Source organism: Engystomops pustulosus, chromosome 9 (assembly GCF_040894005.1).
Source record: "Engystomops pustulosus chromosome 9, aEngPut4.maternal, whole genome shotgun sequence".
Taxonomy (NCBI): Eukaryota; Metazoa; Chordata; class Amphibia; order Anura; family Leptodactylidae; genus Engystomops; species Engystomops pustulosus.
Window position 1 is genome coordinate 106,355,593 of NC_092419.1, and position 14,339 is coordinate 106,369,931.

Below are 14,339 nucleotides of genomic sequence, written 5' to 3' on the forward strand. Positions count from 1 at the left end.
GATAGGATCTTTTCTGGAACCGTTTCAGGGGCATTACTGGAGAAGCTACGAGATAGAGCATGAGTCTTAGTGTTCTTAGACCCCGGACGATATGTTATAATAAAGTCAAAACGAGTGAAAAACAAAGTCCAACGAGCCTGTCTAGGATTAAGCCTTTTAGCACTATCTAAATACAGCAAATTTTTGTGGTCTGTTATAACTGTAATTTGATGTCTAGCCCCCTCAAGGAAGTGCCTCCACTCCTCAAACGCCCACTTTATGGCCAGGAGTTCACGATTACCAACATCGTAGTTGCGCTCAGTAGGGGAGAACTTCCTTGAGAAAAATGCTACAGGATGAAGGTTAGTAAGGGATTCAGGACCCAGAGACAAAACGGCCCCAACCCCAAACTCAGATGCGTCAACCTCTACAATAAAAGGTTGATTCAAATCAGGCTGGCTCAAAACAGGAGCATTCATGAAACTTTTTTTTTAATTGCATGAATGCTAACTCAGCATCTGGAGTCCAATGGGTTACATCAGCACCTTTCCTAGTGAGATCTGTCAACGGCTTGGCCAAAACAGAACATTTTTTAATAAATTGTCGATAGTAATAAGCAAAACCCAAAAATCGTTGTAGGGATTTCAAGCTTGTGGGCTGTTCCCAACTTTCAATAGCCCAGGGATCCATACAAAAAGACTCAGGAGTGATAATATAACCCAGAAAGGATATTTTTTGGACTCCAAACAAACACTTAGACAGTTTAGCGAACAACTGATTCTGGTGAAGTCTAGACAGTACATTTCTGACATGTTGTACATGAGTGGCCCAGTCTGGAGAGAAGATTAAAATATCATCTAAATAAACCACAACATATTGACCCAGAATATCACGAAATATATCATTTACAAATTGTTGAAAGATAGCAGGGGCATTACACATCCCAAAAGGCATAACTAGGTACTCAAAATGTCCCTCTGGGGTATTAAACGCCATCTTCCATTCATCTCCTTCCCTGATACGAATCAGATTATAGGCTCCACGCAAATCAATCTTGGAAAACCAATGGGCACCCACTATCTGATTGAATAAGTCAGGGATCAATGGGAGCGGGTATTGATTCTTTACAGTAATGTTATTAAGTTCACGATAGTCAATGCAAGGTCTGAAACCACTGTCCTTCTTTCCGACAAAAAAGAATCCTGCCCCCATAGGAGAGTTGGACGGGCAGATATGTCCCTTTTGTAAACTGTCCCGGATGTACTTCCGCATGGCCTCACGCTCTGGGGAAGATAAATTGAATATCCTCCCTTTGGGGTACTTGACCCCGGGCAGGATATCAATTCCACAGTCATAAGGCCTATGCGGGGCAAGGACTCAGCAGAAGCTTTATCAAAAACATCAGAAAAGTCTGAAATGTACTCTGGCAGAATGACATCTTCAGACTGAATTTCAGTAACAAGCAGAGAACAACAATGAGAGGAACACTTCTGACCCCACTTAGTCAATTCACCAGAGGTCCAGTCAAAGACTGGGTTGTGTAGAGCTAACCATGGAAGACCCAAGATGATATCAGCAGATAAATTTTTAAACACAAAAAATTGCAACAACTCAGTGTGAATGGAGCCAACCTGCAAGGAAATTTGGGGAGTTTTAGAGCCAATCTTACCCTCCTTTAACGGAGAGGAATCAGCACCAGTAACTTGGAATGGAGCATCCAGCTTTATCAAATCAACACCGAGGGCCATAAGAAAATTTAAATTAACAAAATTTGCTGCAGCCCCTGAATCCACAAAAGCTTTACCAGAAACAGATCTCTCTTTGATTGAGAGGGTTATAGGTAACAAAATTTTTGAGACCGATTCGGGAAATACCTGTGCGCCTAAGCGACCTTCCCGAAGGCCGCCTAGGCGCTGGAGTTTTCCGGCGCTGGTCTTACAGGGCACATCCTTATCAGGTGACCGGAGTTCCCACAGTAGAAACAGAGCAATTTCTTTTTACGGTGTTCCTTGCGGTCACGGGGAGAAATGGTGCCTACTTTCTTGGTTTCTTCTGCATTCTTTAGAAGGATTGACAGAGAAAGAAGGCAGAGAAATAGGAACACCGAAAGCAGACACACGCTCACGCTTACGTTCCCCAAAGTCTACTCTGACTGCCAGAGACATTGCCTGTCCTAGAGTGTTAGGTTCGGGATGTCCTACTAGCAGATCTTTAAGGGCATCAGACAGGCCCAATCTGAATTGGTACCTAAGGGCGGGATCACACCAACCCGTAGGGATGGCCCGCCTTCTGAATTCAGAACAATAGTCCTCAACTGCACGTTTACCCTGACGTAAAGCAGTCAACTGTTCCTCAGCATAGCTGGATTTGTCTGGTTCCTAATATGGAGATCCTAAGGCTGAAAATAAAAGATCCACAGAGGTCAATTCAGGTGCATCAGAGGCTAACGAAAATGCCCACTCTTGGGGACTACCTCGCAGAAGTGAAATGATAATGCCCACCTTTTGAACTTCGTTTCCTGAAGACTGGGGCCTAAGACGAAAATACAAATTACAACTCTCCCTGAAGGAGAAATAAAGCTTCCTATCACCACTAATGAGATCAGGAAGCTTGACTTTAGGTTCACACACTGACAAACCTGAGGTAGCAGGGGGGCGCTGTTCCTGCAACTGAACCCGCTCAGCAAGGTTCTGTACCATCTAAACTAAGCCATGTACCTGGTTGCCAATAGCCTCCATAATACTGGCCCAGTGATATAATATTTTTGGCTGGTCAAAAAGTAATGGCAGGACACAAACAAGAACAGTGACCCCTGACACTAAGACCCCCAATCTGTCCCTACCTACTTATTGGGTCCCCCCTAAACGGAGGCCAATAACTGGGCGACATTCCCTCCCTGGGTAAGGTGTAAACAGGTAACAATACAGACAAACAAACACAATAAGGCGAGGTAAACAATCCGAGTTGGCAACAGCGGGAATATCAATAACCAAATCACAATCCAAATAGACTAGTCAATAAACAGGCAAGAATTCAGAAACCAGAAATCAGAACTACAAGAGCGCTAGAAACACAGCAAGATAGCAGTTTGACCAGCAAGGAGTCAAAGCAACACTGGACACTTATAGGGAACCTAGGCCCTGCCACAGGAGGAAGGAGCAACAATTACAGATCACAGTGTTAACTCTTGCAAGACAGACTCAGTGAGGGGAGTGGCAGACATCAGGTCAGACAGCATAGGACCTAGTTCACACTGCAGAATGATGATAAACTCAGTGTCTCCTAATCCTACCAGCACGGTTAGAGGAGACAGCAGGCGCAGACGTGACAGCCATGCTCAGCACCATTTAAATGCAATATCCTTGGCTGCCAGGACTACAGGAGGAGCGAGAAGGTGTGGATAGATATGGGCTATTTTTGGAGCTCCTGCTCTGGGTCCCCTGATTCTTTCTCTTCAGTGGATCCTGGAGGGAAGATACAATCCAAATTTCTCCATTATATTTTTATTATATTGGTGAAATCAGCAGGGATCAATAAGTTACTACTTAAATTGTCATGTTGGCACTTTGTGACATGTAAATGGGTATTGGTTGTAGTTTGGGCACTCTGTCTCCAAAAGTTTCACCATCACTGACCTAGAAGCAGTGAGGACTCATCTGCACTCACCGCTACCCAGTCTCCTGCACCAGATCTGCCATCAGATTTGAAAGTGCTCATTGCACACTGACTGTCAGCAGGACCAGATTATTGTGCCAGCCCTTGACAGAACTGTTTCTCTCAAGGATATTGTTGCCAGCCTGTTACTCTGGTGCTGTTGGCGTTCTTCACAATAAATCTAAGTGAAAGTTATTTTACAAAACCTGCTGGAAAGTGATGAGGGTTGATGAGACCTTCCCTAGGACATGGTGCTACCATGACACAAGATTTAGGCTGCAGCCAAGCCAGCCAGTCCAGTCCTAGCCTACAAGTTAACCTTCACGAACATCTATACCTACATTCATGTTCCTGTCAGCCGTGATGGCAGTTGTTGACGATGAAAACAAATCTAAGATGACATTGATAGTGAGAGGCTTAGTACCTACTGTCTTTCTATGGTGGACCAAAGGGTGGCACTCTCTATATATATCTATATCAGAAGTTAGCACTATAGCCTTGCAGTGCTGGGTCCTGGGTTCAAGTCCCATCCAGGTCAACATCTGCAAAGAGCTTGTGTGTTCTCTCGCCGAGTTTGCATGGGTTTCCTCCCAGACTCCAAAACATACTAGTACCGTATAATTAGATGTGTTGTATAAATATATAAATAAAGGAATTATTATAATTATTATTATAAAGAAAGCATATACATATGTTATATATCTGTACACCCTATATTACTAATAGCCAGTACCAAGAACCACGCTGCAGTATATTATTGTACAATTACTATTTCAAGTGTGGGGGGCGAGTGTCAGGTGCTTACAACTATAATGGGTGTCCTTCATCAATTTGCCTGATGTGGGCACTGCAGTGGTTAGCCAAAAAAGAAAAAATATATTGTTCCTTAAAGGGATGGGGGCGACAAACTGATCAGTGAGGGTCCGACTTCTGAAAGCCCCAATGCTCATGAGAACAGAGCCCAAGCGATTTGGAGAACAGGGTCCCATTCTCAAAGAGGGGTGAAGGGAGAGGATGAGGATGCTTGTCCTGCCATTTTATCCATTGTTGAGGATGGTAACCCAATTCTATGGATCTCTGGGGTCTGTTCTTGTTATAGCGGGGATCCCAGAAATCGGACCCTCACACTGATTGACTTGTTATGCTCTAACATGCAAACTTGCTTCAATCACTTCAACGCTGTTGTTTTCTTTGACTCCCCAAATGAGGAAATTTGTTCCGCCTAAATAATTGATTATTGAAGAATGTCATATTATTGATAGTTTCTCTGTTTTGTACTTCAAGTCCACATGGGGCCTGTAGTCCCACACTGTCTTGTGATCCCTGACTCTAAATCACACGTGATCAGATGACATTAAATTCAGTTTATTTTTTTCTGTGAAATATATTGTAATTAAACTGGGTAAAAAATATATATTATAATACACTAATATATCACTTCCGGTTACATCTGGTTGCTAGGAAACTAAAGCAGCGCGAAGTACCGGAAGTCTCTTATGTGTGTGCGTAAGTGAAAAGTGTCCGGACTGCACAAAGGCAGCGTGAGAAGAGTTCCGGGGGAGGTAAACGTGTGTGGCGTCTACAGAGGAAGAAGGGATATTTAGTGTGCAGTAAGTATGAAGGAGCAGAGCGGTGATTGTGGGCCGGGAGGGTATGGGGGTAACAGACGTATAATATACAATACCGAATACTAACATGGCGAGGAGGTGCTGCTGCTGTTCAGCTACTTCCTGTATTTCAGACCAGGATGTACAGATTTAGGGTTTATATGGCAGATTTACCTCAGGCTCTCGGTCTCCTGTGTGACGGGTCTCTTTGTGTCCTCTCCTGTTTTCCTTCTTCGTCATACTTGTAATTCTGTCTCTGGGAAAGCTGGGTGACTACCCACATGGCCATTAACTAAGCTGTCAGGAGGGCAATCACACAACTTTCCCAGACTCCAGCAGGTGGAGCTGCTTCATGTGTTTTCAGATGTTAGTGCCTGTTCCCTTCTTGGTTTCTGTTCAGGATCCTGGGAAAGCTTTGGCACATAATTGGTCGTGTGACTGCCCCTATGTCCACAAGATCAGAAATCTGAAATACTCAGTGCTGCTGTGATGCTACGCTCACTATTTACCTCACTATTTGCCTGTAACGCCAGACCTGTCCTCACTCGCATTGGTACATGTCTGCTCATAGGCTGCTCAAAACTTTGCCCATACTAGTAGTTTCTATGAACTAAGATGCAACAGAATGCCCCCAGCTCTAAAGGGGGACTTGCATGTCACCCTGAGTTACATCCTGTATTATACCCCAGAGCTGCACTCACTATTCTGCTGCTGGTGCAGTCACTGTGTACATACATGACATTACTTATCCTGTACTGATCCTGAGTTACATCCTGTATTATACCCCAGAGCTGCACTCACTATTCTGCTGCTGGTGCAGTCACTGTGTACATACATGACATTACTTATCCTGTACTGATCCTGAGTTACATCCTGTATTATACTCCAGAGCTGCACTCACTATTCTGCTGCTGGTGCAGTCACTGTGTGCATACATGACATTACTTATCCAGTACTGATCCTGAGTTACATCCTGTATTATACCCCAGAGCTGCACTCACTATTCTGCTGCTGGTGCAGTCACTGTGTACATACATGACATACTTATCCTGTACTGATCCTGAGTTACATCCTGTATTATACTCCAGAGCTGCACTCACTATTCTGCTGCTGGTGCAGTCACTGTGTACATACATGACATTACTTATCCTGTACTGATCCTGAGTTACATCCTGTATTATACCCCAGAGCTGCACTCACTATTCTGCTGCTGGTGCAGTCACTGTGTACATACATGACATTACTTATCCTGTACTGATCCTGAGTTACATCCTGTATTATACACCAGAGCTGCACTCACTATTCTGCTGCTGGTGCAGTCACTGTGTATATACATGACATTACTTATCCTCTACTGATCCTGAGTTACATCCTGTATTATACTCCAGAGCTGCACTCACAATACAGCTTATATGTGATCACAATGTAATAATGTGATGTTATATCTTGCAGGTGGAGCTGTGTGACTTGCAGACTCTGTGCAGGACGTCCAGGTAGGAGCCTACCGTCTTCGTCTTTATACCTGGGGCTGTATAACTGTTATTGGTGTCCAGGGTAATGGCAGTGCAGGGTGCAAACAATGTTTGCGAAAATGATTAATAGTTAGTTGAAGTTTGCTACAATGTGTCAGTGACCAGGACATAAAGGAGATGTGTGGAGACATGTTCATCCCTATCCCTCGGTGTTGTGCAGTGATGCATCCTGATGATACTTTGTTGTGATTCTTCTACCATTGCCATGTTCTTTTCTTGCTGTCTGTGAATGGAAACACTATGACACGATGAATGTTTTCCTATAGATCCTATAATGTCTGGTGTTACAGTGCATTATGGGAACCCTTTTCCTTTACATCTGCTGTTCAGTGCTCTGTGTATAGGTGACCTCTCCCATAATGCTTTGCAGCAGGACATACGTTGTGTACATCTCATGTCCGGCGCTATTCACATTCCATGTGCTTAACCCTTCCATGTGCTTAAGGGGATTCCAGATTTCTTATGGTTGATGATGATAAATTCAGGTCCTTGATATATCAGCTCAGTGGGGTCCGAGATTTGAGGCCCCCCTATAATCAGCTGAATACAAGCTGCCAATCACTTCAGCGGGAGCCTGAATTATACAGTCATTACAGTCACAGATCGGATCGGAACCTCTGTCTCCATCCAGAAGACCTGGGATTGGCAAATCGTGTTATATCTTCAGTGTCCTATACTGCATCACTCAAGACCCCTGTGGTTGGTTCCTGGAAGAGAAGCTGAACCATGGGGGGAGAGCATGACACGTACAGCGCGCTGCGTGATGACGTAGCGCGTGCTGCACGGAGCTGAGGGGAAGGATGGGGGAAGCTTAGGAGCTGACGCTCCCACCCAGCATCCGTGCTCAAACACACCCGCGCTCCAACACATGGGCGAGCTGCTAATAGGCCGCCAAAAGACCGGACGTCAGCCGATTTCCCGATTGCGGACACCGCTTGGATGACACCCGATATGGATGTGAAGGTGCGGTACATGTCTGTTTTGTCCGGCTGAAGATTTGGAGAAGTGGAGGCCGTCTCCCACTGATGTGGATGGGATATGAAGGCTTAATGGAGGCAGTGGCTTATTTTGTTACCCCTCGATGTTTGGGTTTTTCTGTGTCTGCTGGTTGTCTCTGAGAGCTGTCGTTTTTGGAGCATTCCGGCTGAAGTGAAGTCGTCTGTCCAGACCTTGGGGATACCTGCACTCCTGCCCTGTTCCTGTTCCTTGTGGATAGCAGTGCCTCACGCGACGCTCGGATGTGGTGAGATTATTGCGTGTCTGTGCTGATGTTCAGTGACCTATTGTCAGTGTTTTCCTGCTGCGGCCAGTGGATATCGCACCACCTTATGCACTGTATTATGTTATATTGTGCCTCTCAGCGGATTGTACATGGCCACTAACTTATACTAACCTGCGCTGTACTTGAAGTGTGTCAGGTACTGGATACAATCTTGCTTAAAACTGGCTTACTACTCCTTTCCTATGCACTGCTTGCTTTAGATGGAGGCTGATCTCTATAATACCAACTAACATCAGTTACTGAACGATAACTAACCTCCACAAAGTGATGTGAGAACTTACAGTTGAATGGAATCTATGTTACGGCAACTTCTTCTCATTATATGTGCTAACTCAACGTGCTATCTTGCTTTACTAACTGAACTCTACAGCCACTAACTTATTCTACCCCATACCGCTTGTGAAGCTTTCTCTGCTTTGGATTTAATCCTGCTCATTTGGATTTAATCTCCCTGTTTTCTGTTTATTATTGACCACGTTTGGATATTATATCATCAACTAATACTGGTCAACCAGCACTCACCAGCCCCAAAAAGTGTTTTGGGGGCTTTTTGCTTGATAAGATCAATGGTGATTTCTGGAAACTGATGCATTTAAAAGAGGTTTCCCGATTGATATACAAGGGTTGTGCACAAGATTTTTTAACTGCAAGCTGTGTTTTGTTAAGAAACAATTAATGGTGTTACCTGTGATTGGTTATAGGTGATTGCACTTTATTGCTGGTATAACCTTAAGGGAAAAAAAAAAAAAAAAAATTTCTTTTTTTGGGGGGGTGATCTGTACGAACATATATATTTACTCCTACTTTTTGGCACAATGGGGAGCAGGAAGCAGCAAAAAAATGTAACCAAAGTGAGACTTTCGGATGCAGGGGGCTCTCCTGGGACGAAAAAAAGAGGGAAAAATGGAGAAATATTTGCAATCCCCGGCTGTCCCACAGAATATGGGGAGCAAGAACGGAGAAAGAGGCAAGGGTGCAGTGATAACCCAGACGGGTACAGATGAATCGATGGACAAATCATATATCGAAGATAGTATAGGAGGAAGTGAGGAGGGGACCGCGAATATCTCCCTCAAAGACATTTCAGCGCAGATAACGCAATGTCTCTCAGCAGTGGGAGATGTGTTAAAAGAGATGGGTGGACTAAAAAGTGATATTGGGTTAGTCAGGGAAGATATTAACAAGCTCAGGGTTAGGACCGAGGAAGTTGAGGAGCGAGTGGGGAAGGTGGAAGACTCGGCTGCTGTTCTTTTGAAAAAGATCCAAGAATTAGAAAAAAAGGAACGAGAAAATCAGTGTAAATTGTTAGACTTGGAAAACCGCTCAAGGAGGAATAATTTACGAATTGTAGGGCTCCCAGAGGGCGCGGAGGGCGAAGATGCTACCAAGTTTGTATCAGACTGGTTGGTGACCACCTTTCCGGAGGGGGTTCGCACCGGCGTATTCCTGGTGGACCGAGCACATAGGGTGCCAGCTAGAGCCCGCCCGGTGGGGTCTTCCCCCAGGAATATGTTGGTCCGACTCCTGTCTCCGAGAGACGGGGACAATATTTTGAAGGCAGCAAGAACGATGGATCATCTGAAATTTAATAATTCCCTGATAATGATGTTTCCCGACTATCCACAGGAGGTGCAGAAAAAACGAGTAAGCTATACTAGCTTGAAAAAAAGATTGAGAGAAAAGGGAATTGCTTACTCGCTATTGTATCCAGCTAAGCTTAAGGTACTATACGAAGGCAAAGCCCACTTTTTTGAGGAAGCAAGCGCAGCGAATGACTGGGTGGAGAGGGTCTTAAAAATCTGAGGCTCCTGGGTGGACCCATCCTCCTCGGCTATAAAAATGCTCTAGGATGAGTCTAGGGTTATATTACTCTGGACGTTGGGAGGGGGTGAAGGGGGTGGGGGGAGGGTTTTTTAGGCGGCTGACAACAGGATGGAATATTAGAGGGTCAATTAAGATGGAGTATCAGTTATTTCATTTATGGTTGCCAACTAATGCTGCAACTGCTGTGCAATGTCTGCTAAGGCCAAGATGGGACAATGAAGTTATACCCGGGACTGATGGAGAAGGATTGGAAAAAAAACATGGGCCGGAGATTAGGGAATCTCAACTCCGGGGTTTACAAATATGGGGAGGAAAGGAAAAATGTGTATATGCAATTTAAACAGAAAAATAGAATTAGGTTTACACGCTATATGCTCTTAGAGATTAGGAAATCTATACCTAGGAGGAATATGAAGTGCAAAGACATACCAAAGGAAATTAGGAGACCGTTTCGGGGAACACGGGCAGGCTTTAAGTGTAAACAGAAGAAGAGGGGGATGAGACCGTTTGTTCCTTCGGTGTTAACTGGAAATGTAAGATCTCTAAGTAACAAAATGGACGAGTTACATTCTATGGTCATGAATAATAATGAAATGTTGAAGTGCTGTATTATGTGTTTCACTGAGTCATGGCTGCACGATATGATCCCGGATAGCCTGATTAGTGTACCAGGTTTCTCCCAGGTCAGGGGAGATAGGGATTGTAGAAGTAGTGGGAAGAAAAAAGGGGGAGGTATTATTATTTATGTAAACCAGGGATGGTGTTTAGCTGATCATATTACAGTGAGAATTAAACATTGCTGTGGAGATGTGGAGATCTTAGCATTGGTGATGAGGCCCTTCTATCTTTCGAGGGAGTTCTCGGCTGTAATCTTGGTTGGTATATATATTCCACCGTCAGCCAATTATGATACGGCACTCGCAGTAATTCAGGATGTGGTTGGTGAACTACAAGGCAGATATAGTGATACTCTATTAATCATAACTGGGGATTTCAACCACGTCAGGAAAGCGGGTATATGGTCAAATTTAACACAGTATGTGATTAGGCCGACTAGAGGAGAACATATACTTGATTTATTCTATGCTAACATTACTGATGCTTACAAATCTGTGACACTGCCACCCTTGGGAAATTCTGACCATAATTTGATTTTTCTTAAACCGCAATATCGTCCGGTCCTTAAAAGACTTCCTCCTAAGGAGATAGTGGTACGTAAATGGTCAGGGTCGGTGGAAGAGGAATTGCAATGCTGCTTTGAAACTACGGACTGGGAGCTGTTATGTGGTGAAGCTCAGGGTGATGTAAATTTAAGCGTTAATCTGGTTACTGACTATATTAAGTTCTGTGTAGATAGTATAGTGCCAGTTAAAATATTTGCAAATAACAAACCGTGGATGACCGGAGAACTTAAGAAATTGTTGGGATTGAAGAGGCGGGCTTTCCGGGCTGGGGATGAGGTCTCCTATAGAAGTCTATTGAAGGATGTTAAACATAAAATCCGAGAGTGCAAAGCTGCATATAAAAAGAGACTAGAAAATAAGGTGTCTGAGCAGAAAACAAAGGAGGTCTGAAACTAATTACTAATTACCGGTATACCGATGCGAACTGAAGGGGCTGAAGGGGATAAAGAGAAGGCTAATGAATTAAATAACTTCTTTAATCGTTTTGATGAGATGCGTAACCCCATAGTGTCGGAAATAAATGTAAGGAACGGTGTAAATATAAATGTGGTGGGGGAACACTATGAGGGAGGAAAACAGGAGATGATGCAACCAATTAAAGTTGAGGAGGTGGTACTAGAACTAGGACGGCTAAAACCTAATAAAGCTGGAGGCCCAGACTTGTTAGATAATAGGGTTCTGAAAACGTGTTGTAGAGAGCTAGGTGAGGTTTTTACACATTTATTCAATATGAGCCTACAATGTGGAATAGTGCCAACGCTATGGAAAACGTCGGTTATAGTTCCTGTAAATAAAGTCCCACGACCGAAAGCGTTAAATGACTATAGACCAATAGCGTTGACCTCGGTGGTCATGAAAATCTTAGAAAGACTGGTTATGCGGTACCTATCTAGTGCAGTGAAGGACTTTGTAGACCCATTACAATTTGCATATCGCCGTGGCTTAGGAGTAGATGATGCATTAATTAATCTGTTACACAGAGTATGTGCTCATCTAGAATCCCCCAAAACAGAGGTACGCTTGACTTTCTTTGACTTCAGCAGCGCATTTAACACGATCATTCCAGAATTGCTGGAGTCTAAGCTGCAGGTTATGCAGATAGAACCGATCATGATCAAATGGCTGATGACTTATCTGCACTGCAGACCGCAGAGGGTCAGGTTGGGTGACACATGGTCTGCTGAGGTGGTGTGCAGTACTGGGGCCCCTCAGGGTACTGTGTTAGCTCCCTTTTTGTTTATTCTGTACACCTCGGATTTTAGGAAAAATGATCCGGCCTGTTTTCTTCAGAAATACTCGGACGATTCGGTATTGGTGGGCTGTATCACAGAGGGGGATGATAGTGAATATCGAGAGTCAGTGAATACTTTTACTGAATGGTGCAGCTCAAATGGTCTTGTTCTAAATGTAAATAAGACGAAAGAATTGGTTATAGATTTTTCGAGAAAAAAGGGCACTACGCCAAAACCGCTCACTATAGCAGGGACAGAAGTGGAGCAGGTTGGTAGCTATAAATATTTGGGCGTGATCATTGACAATAAATTAAGCTGGCATGAGCATATTGAAAAGGTCTCCAGACGTGCTAATAGTAACTTATTCTTTTTACGTAGACTAAGGGCATTTGACATCCCACGGACTATGTTGGTTGGTTTCTATAATACTGTTATGGTGAGCGCATTTGCATTTGCCCTAGCGGCTTGGGGCAATTGTATTTCTAGTAGGGATTGTCAAAAGATGGATAAAATAATTAAGAAAGCCTCCTCGATAGTGGGTTTGCCATTTGATAGATGGGAGAAACTTGTACAGTGTGGGATAATAAGGAAATTGGAAAAAATCAGAAATAACTGTGACCATCCAATGCACGGCGTGCTGCAGGCACAGGTCAGTGGTTTTAGTTCCCGTTTTATTCTCTTGCGATGCAGGTCGGAGAGATTCAAAAAGACGTTTATACCGGCCGCTCTCGAGCTGTCAAATACCACAACTAGGGGTAAAATAGGGAAGTTTTAGAATGTATGACTATTGGAAAGAAGGGTACTATTTTATTACTTTTTTATAATTCATTTAATTATTTATTTATTGAATTTTAAGTGAAATTTATATTTACGTGTATTGGTGTCTCTGTCTGTTCTATGGTATATGTGAGTCCTTCATATATGTGATGTCTTGTTGATTGATGTACTGCGGATGTGACACCTTAAGTTCCCGTTTGGGATAATAAAGTATTATTATTATTATTATTATTATTATTATTATTATTATCTTGGAATGTGCGTGGTCTTGGGGACAGATTGAAGAGGAAAGCTGTCTTTGACCTATGTGCCTCTTATCAGCCAGAGGTGATCTGCCTTCAAGAAACGCACCTATTAAAAGAGAATTGTAAGAGGATGTGTAAACCATGGTGTAGTCACTACTATCATGCCACTTTTTCATCTTATGCACGAGGTGTGACCATTATGATCAACAAAAAGGTGTGCTATGAAGAGCATAAAGTTAAGATTGATCCATTCGGCAGGTATATTATTCTGTATGCCTCTCTGAACGGCATAAAAATGGTGTTGGTGGGGATATATCTCCCACCAGCAACACCAGTTGACGAATTAGTGAACATAGTAAATCAACTAGAGATCTATAAAGGGGAGCCCATTTACTTGTTAGGAGACTTTAACCATGTAATGAATGAAGGATTGGATAGGCAAAAAGAGAGGCAACAAAATAATACTAGGACCAAGCAGTCTACTACTTTATTTGGTAGACTGGTATTGGAATTAGGATATAAGGATATCTGGAGAGAGAGAGAAATCCTGAGAAGCGTGCCTATACCTGCTACTCTAAAACGTGTGTATCATTTTCCCTGGTACTTGCAAATGAGCATGGAAGGGAGCTTGTGGAGGGGGTAGCGATAGGGGCAAGAGGTCTTTCGGACCATTCCCCAGTCTGGTTCTCCTTAGGGAAACTTAAATCAATGGGAATTACCTATTACAAGGTAAAGCCCTTTTGGTTTAACTTGGTAAAAGAGGATAAAGATTTGAGCGAAGAAATAAAGCTTCTTCTGAGGGAAAACATAGGAGGGCAGGATATAAGGGTTGTTTGGGATACACTGAAGGCGTGCTTGAGAGGGTTGATTAAGGATCAAATATCCTTTTATAAAAGAAGAAAGGTGGAGGGGCTGCAATCAATGAAGGGCAAGGTAATAGATCTGGAGGGTAAATTCGTACAAAACCCCACTGAGGAGAATAAAAAATTGTGGTTGGAAGCACAGGAATGCCTTGGTAGATAC

General features: G+C 43.4%; 1 protein-coding gene across 1 annotated transcript in view; it reads left to right on the forward strand.

The window, feature by feature from the left end:
* Positions 1-5,126: 5,126 nt before the first annotated feature.
* Positions 5,127-14,339, forward strand: part of EXD3 (exonuclease 3'-5' domain containing 3) — a 201,047-nt gene continuing 191,834 nt past the window's right edge. Inside the window, exons 1-2 of the mRNA XM_072125372.1 lie at positions 5,127-5,243; positions 6,693-6,733. The gene's annotated coding sequence lies outside the window, so the exon portion shown is untranslated. The remainder of the gene's footprint in view (positions 5,244-6,692; positions 6,734-14,339) is intronic.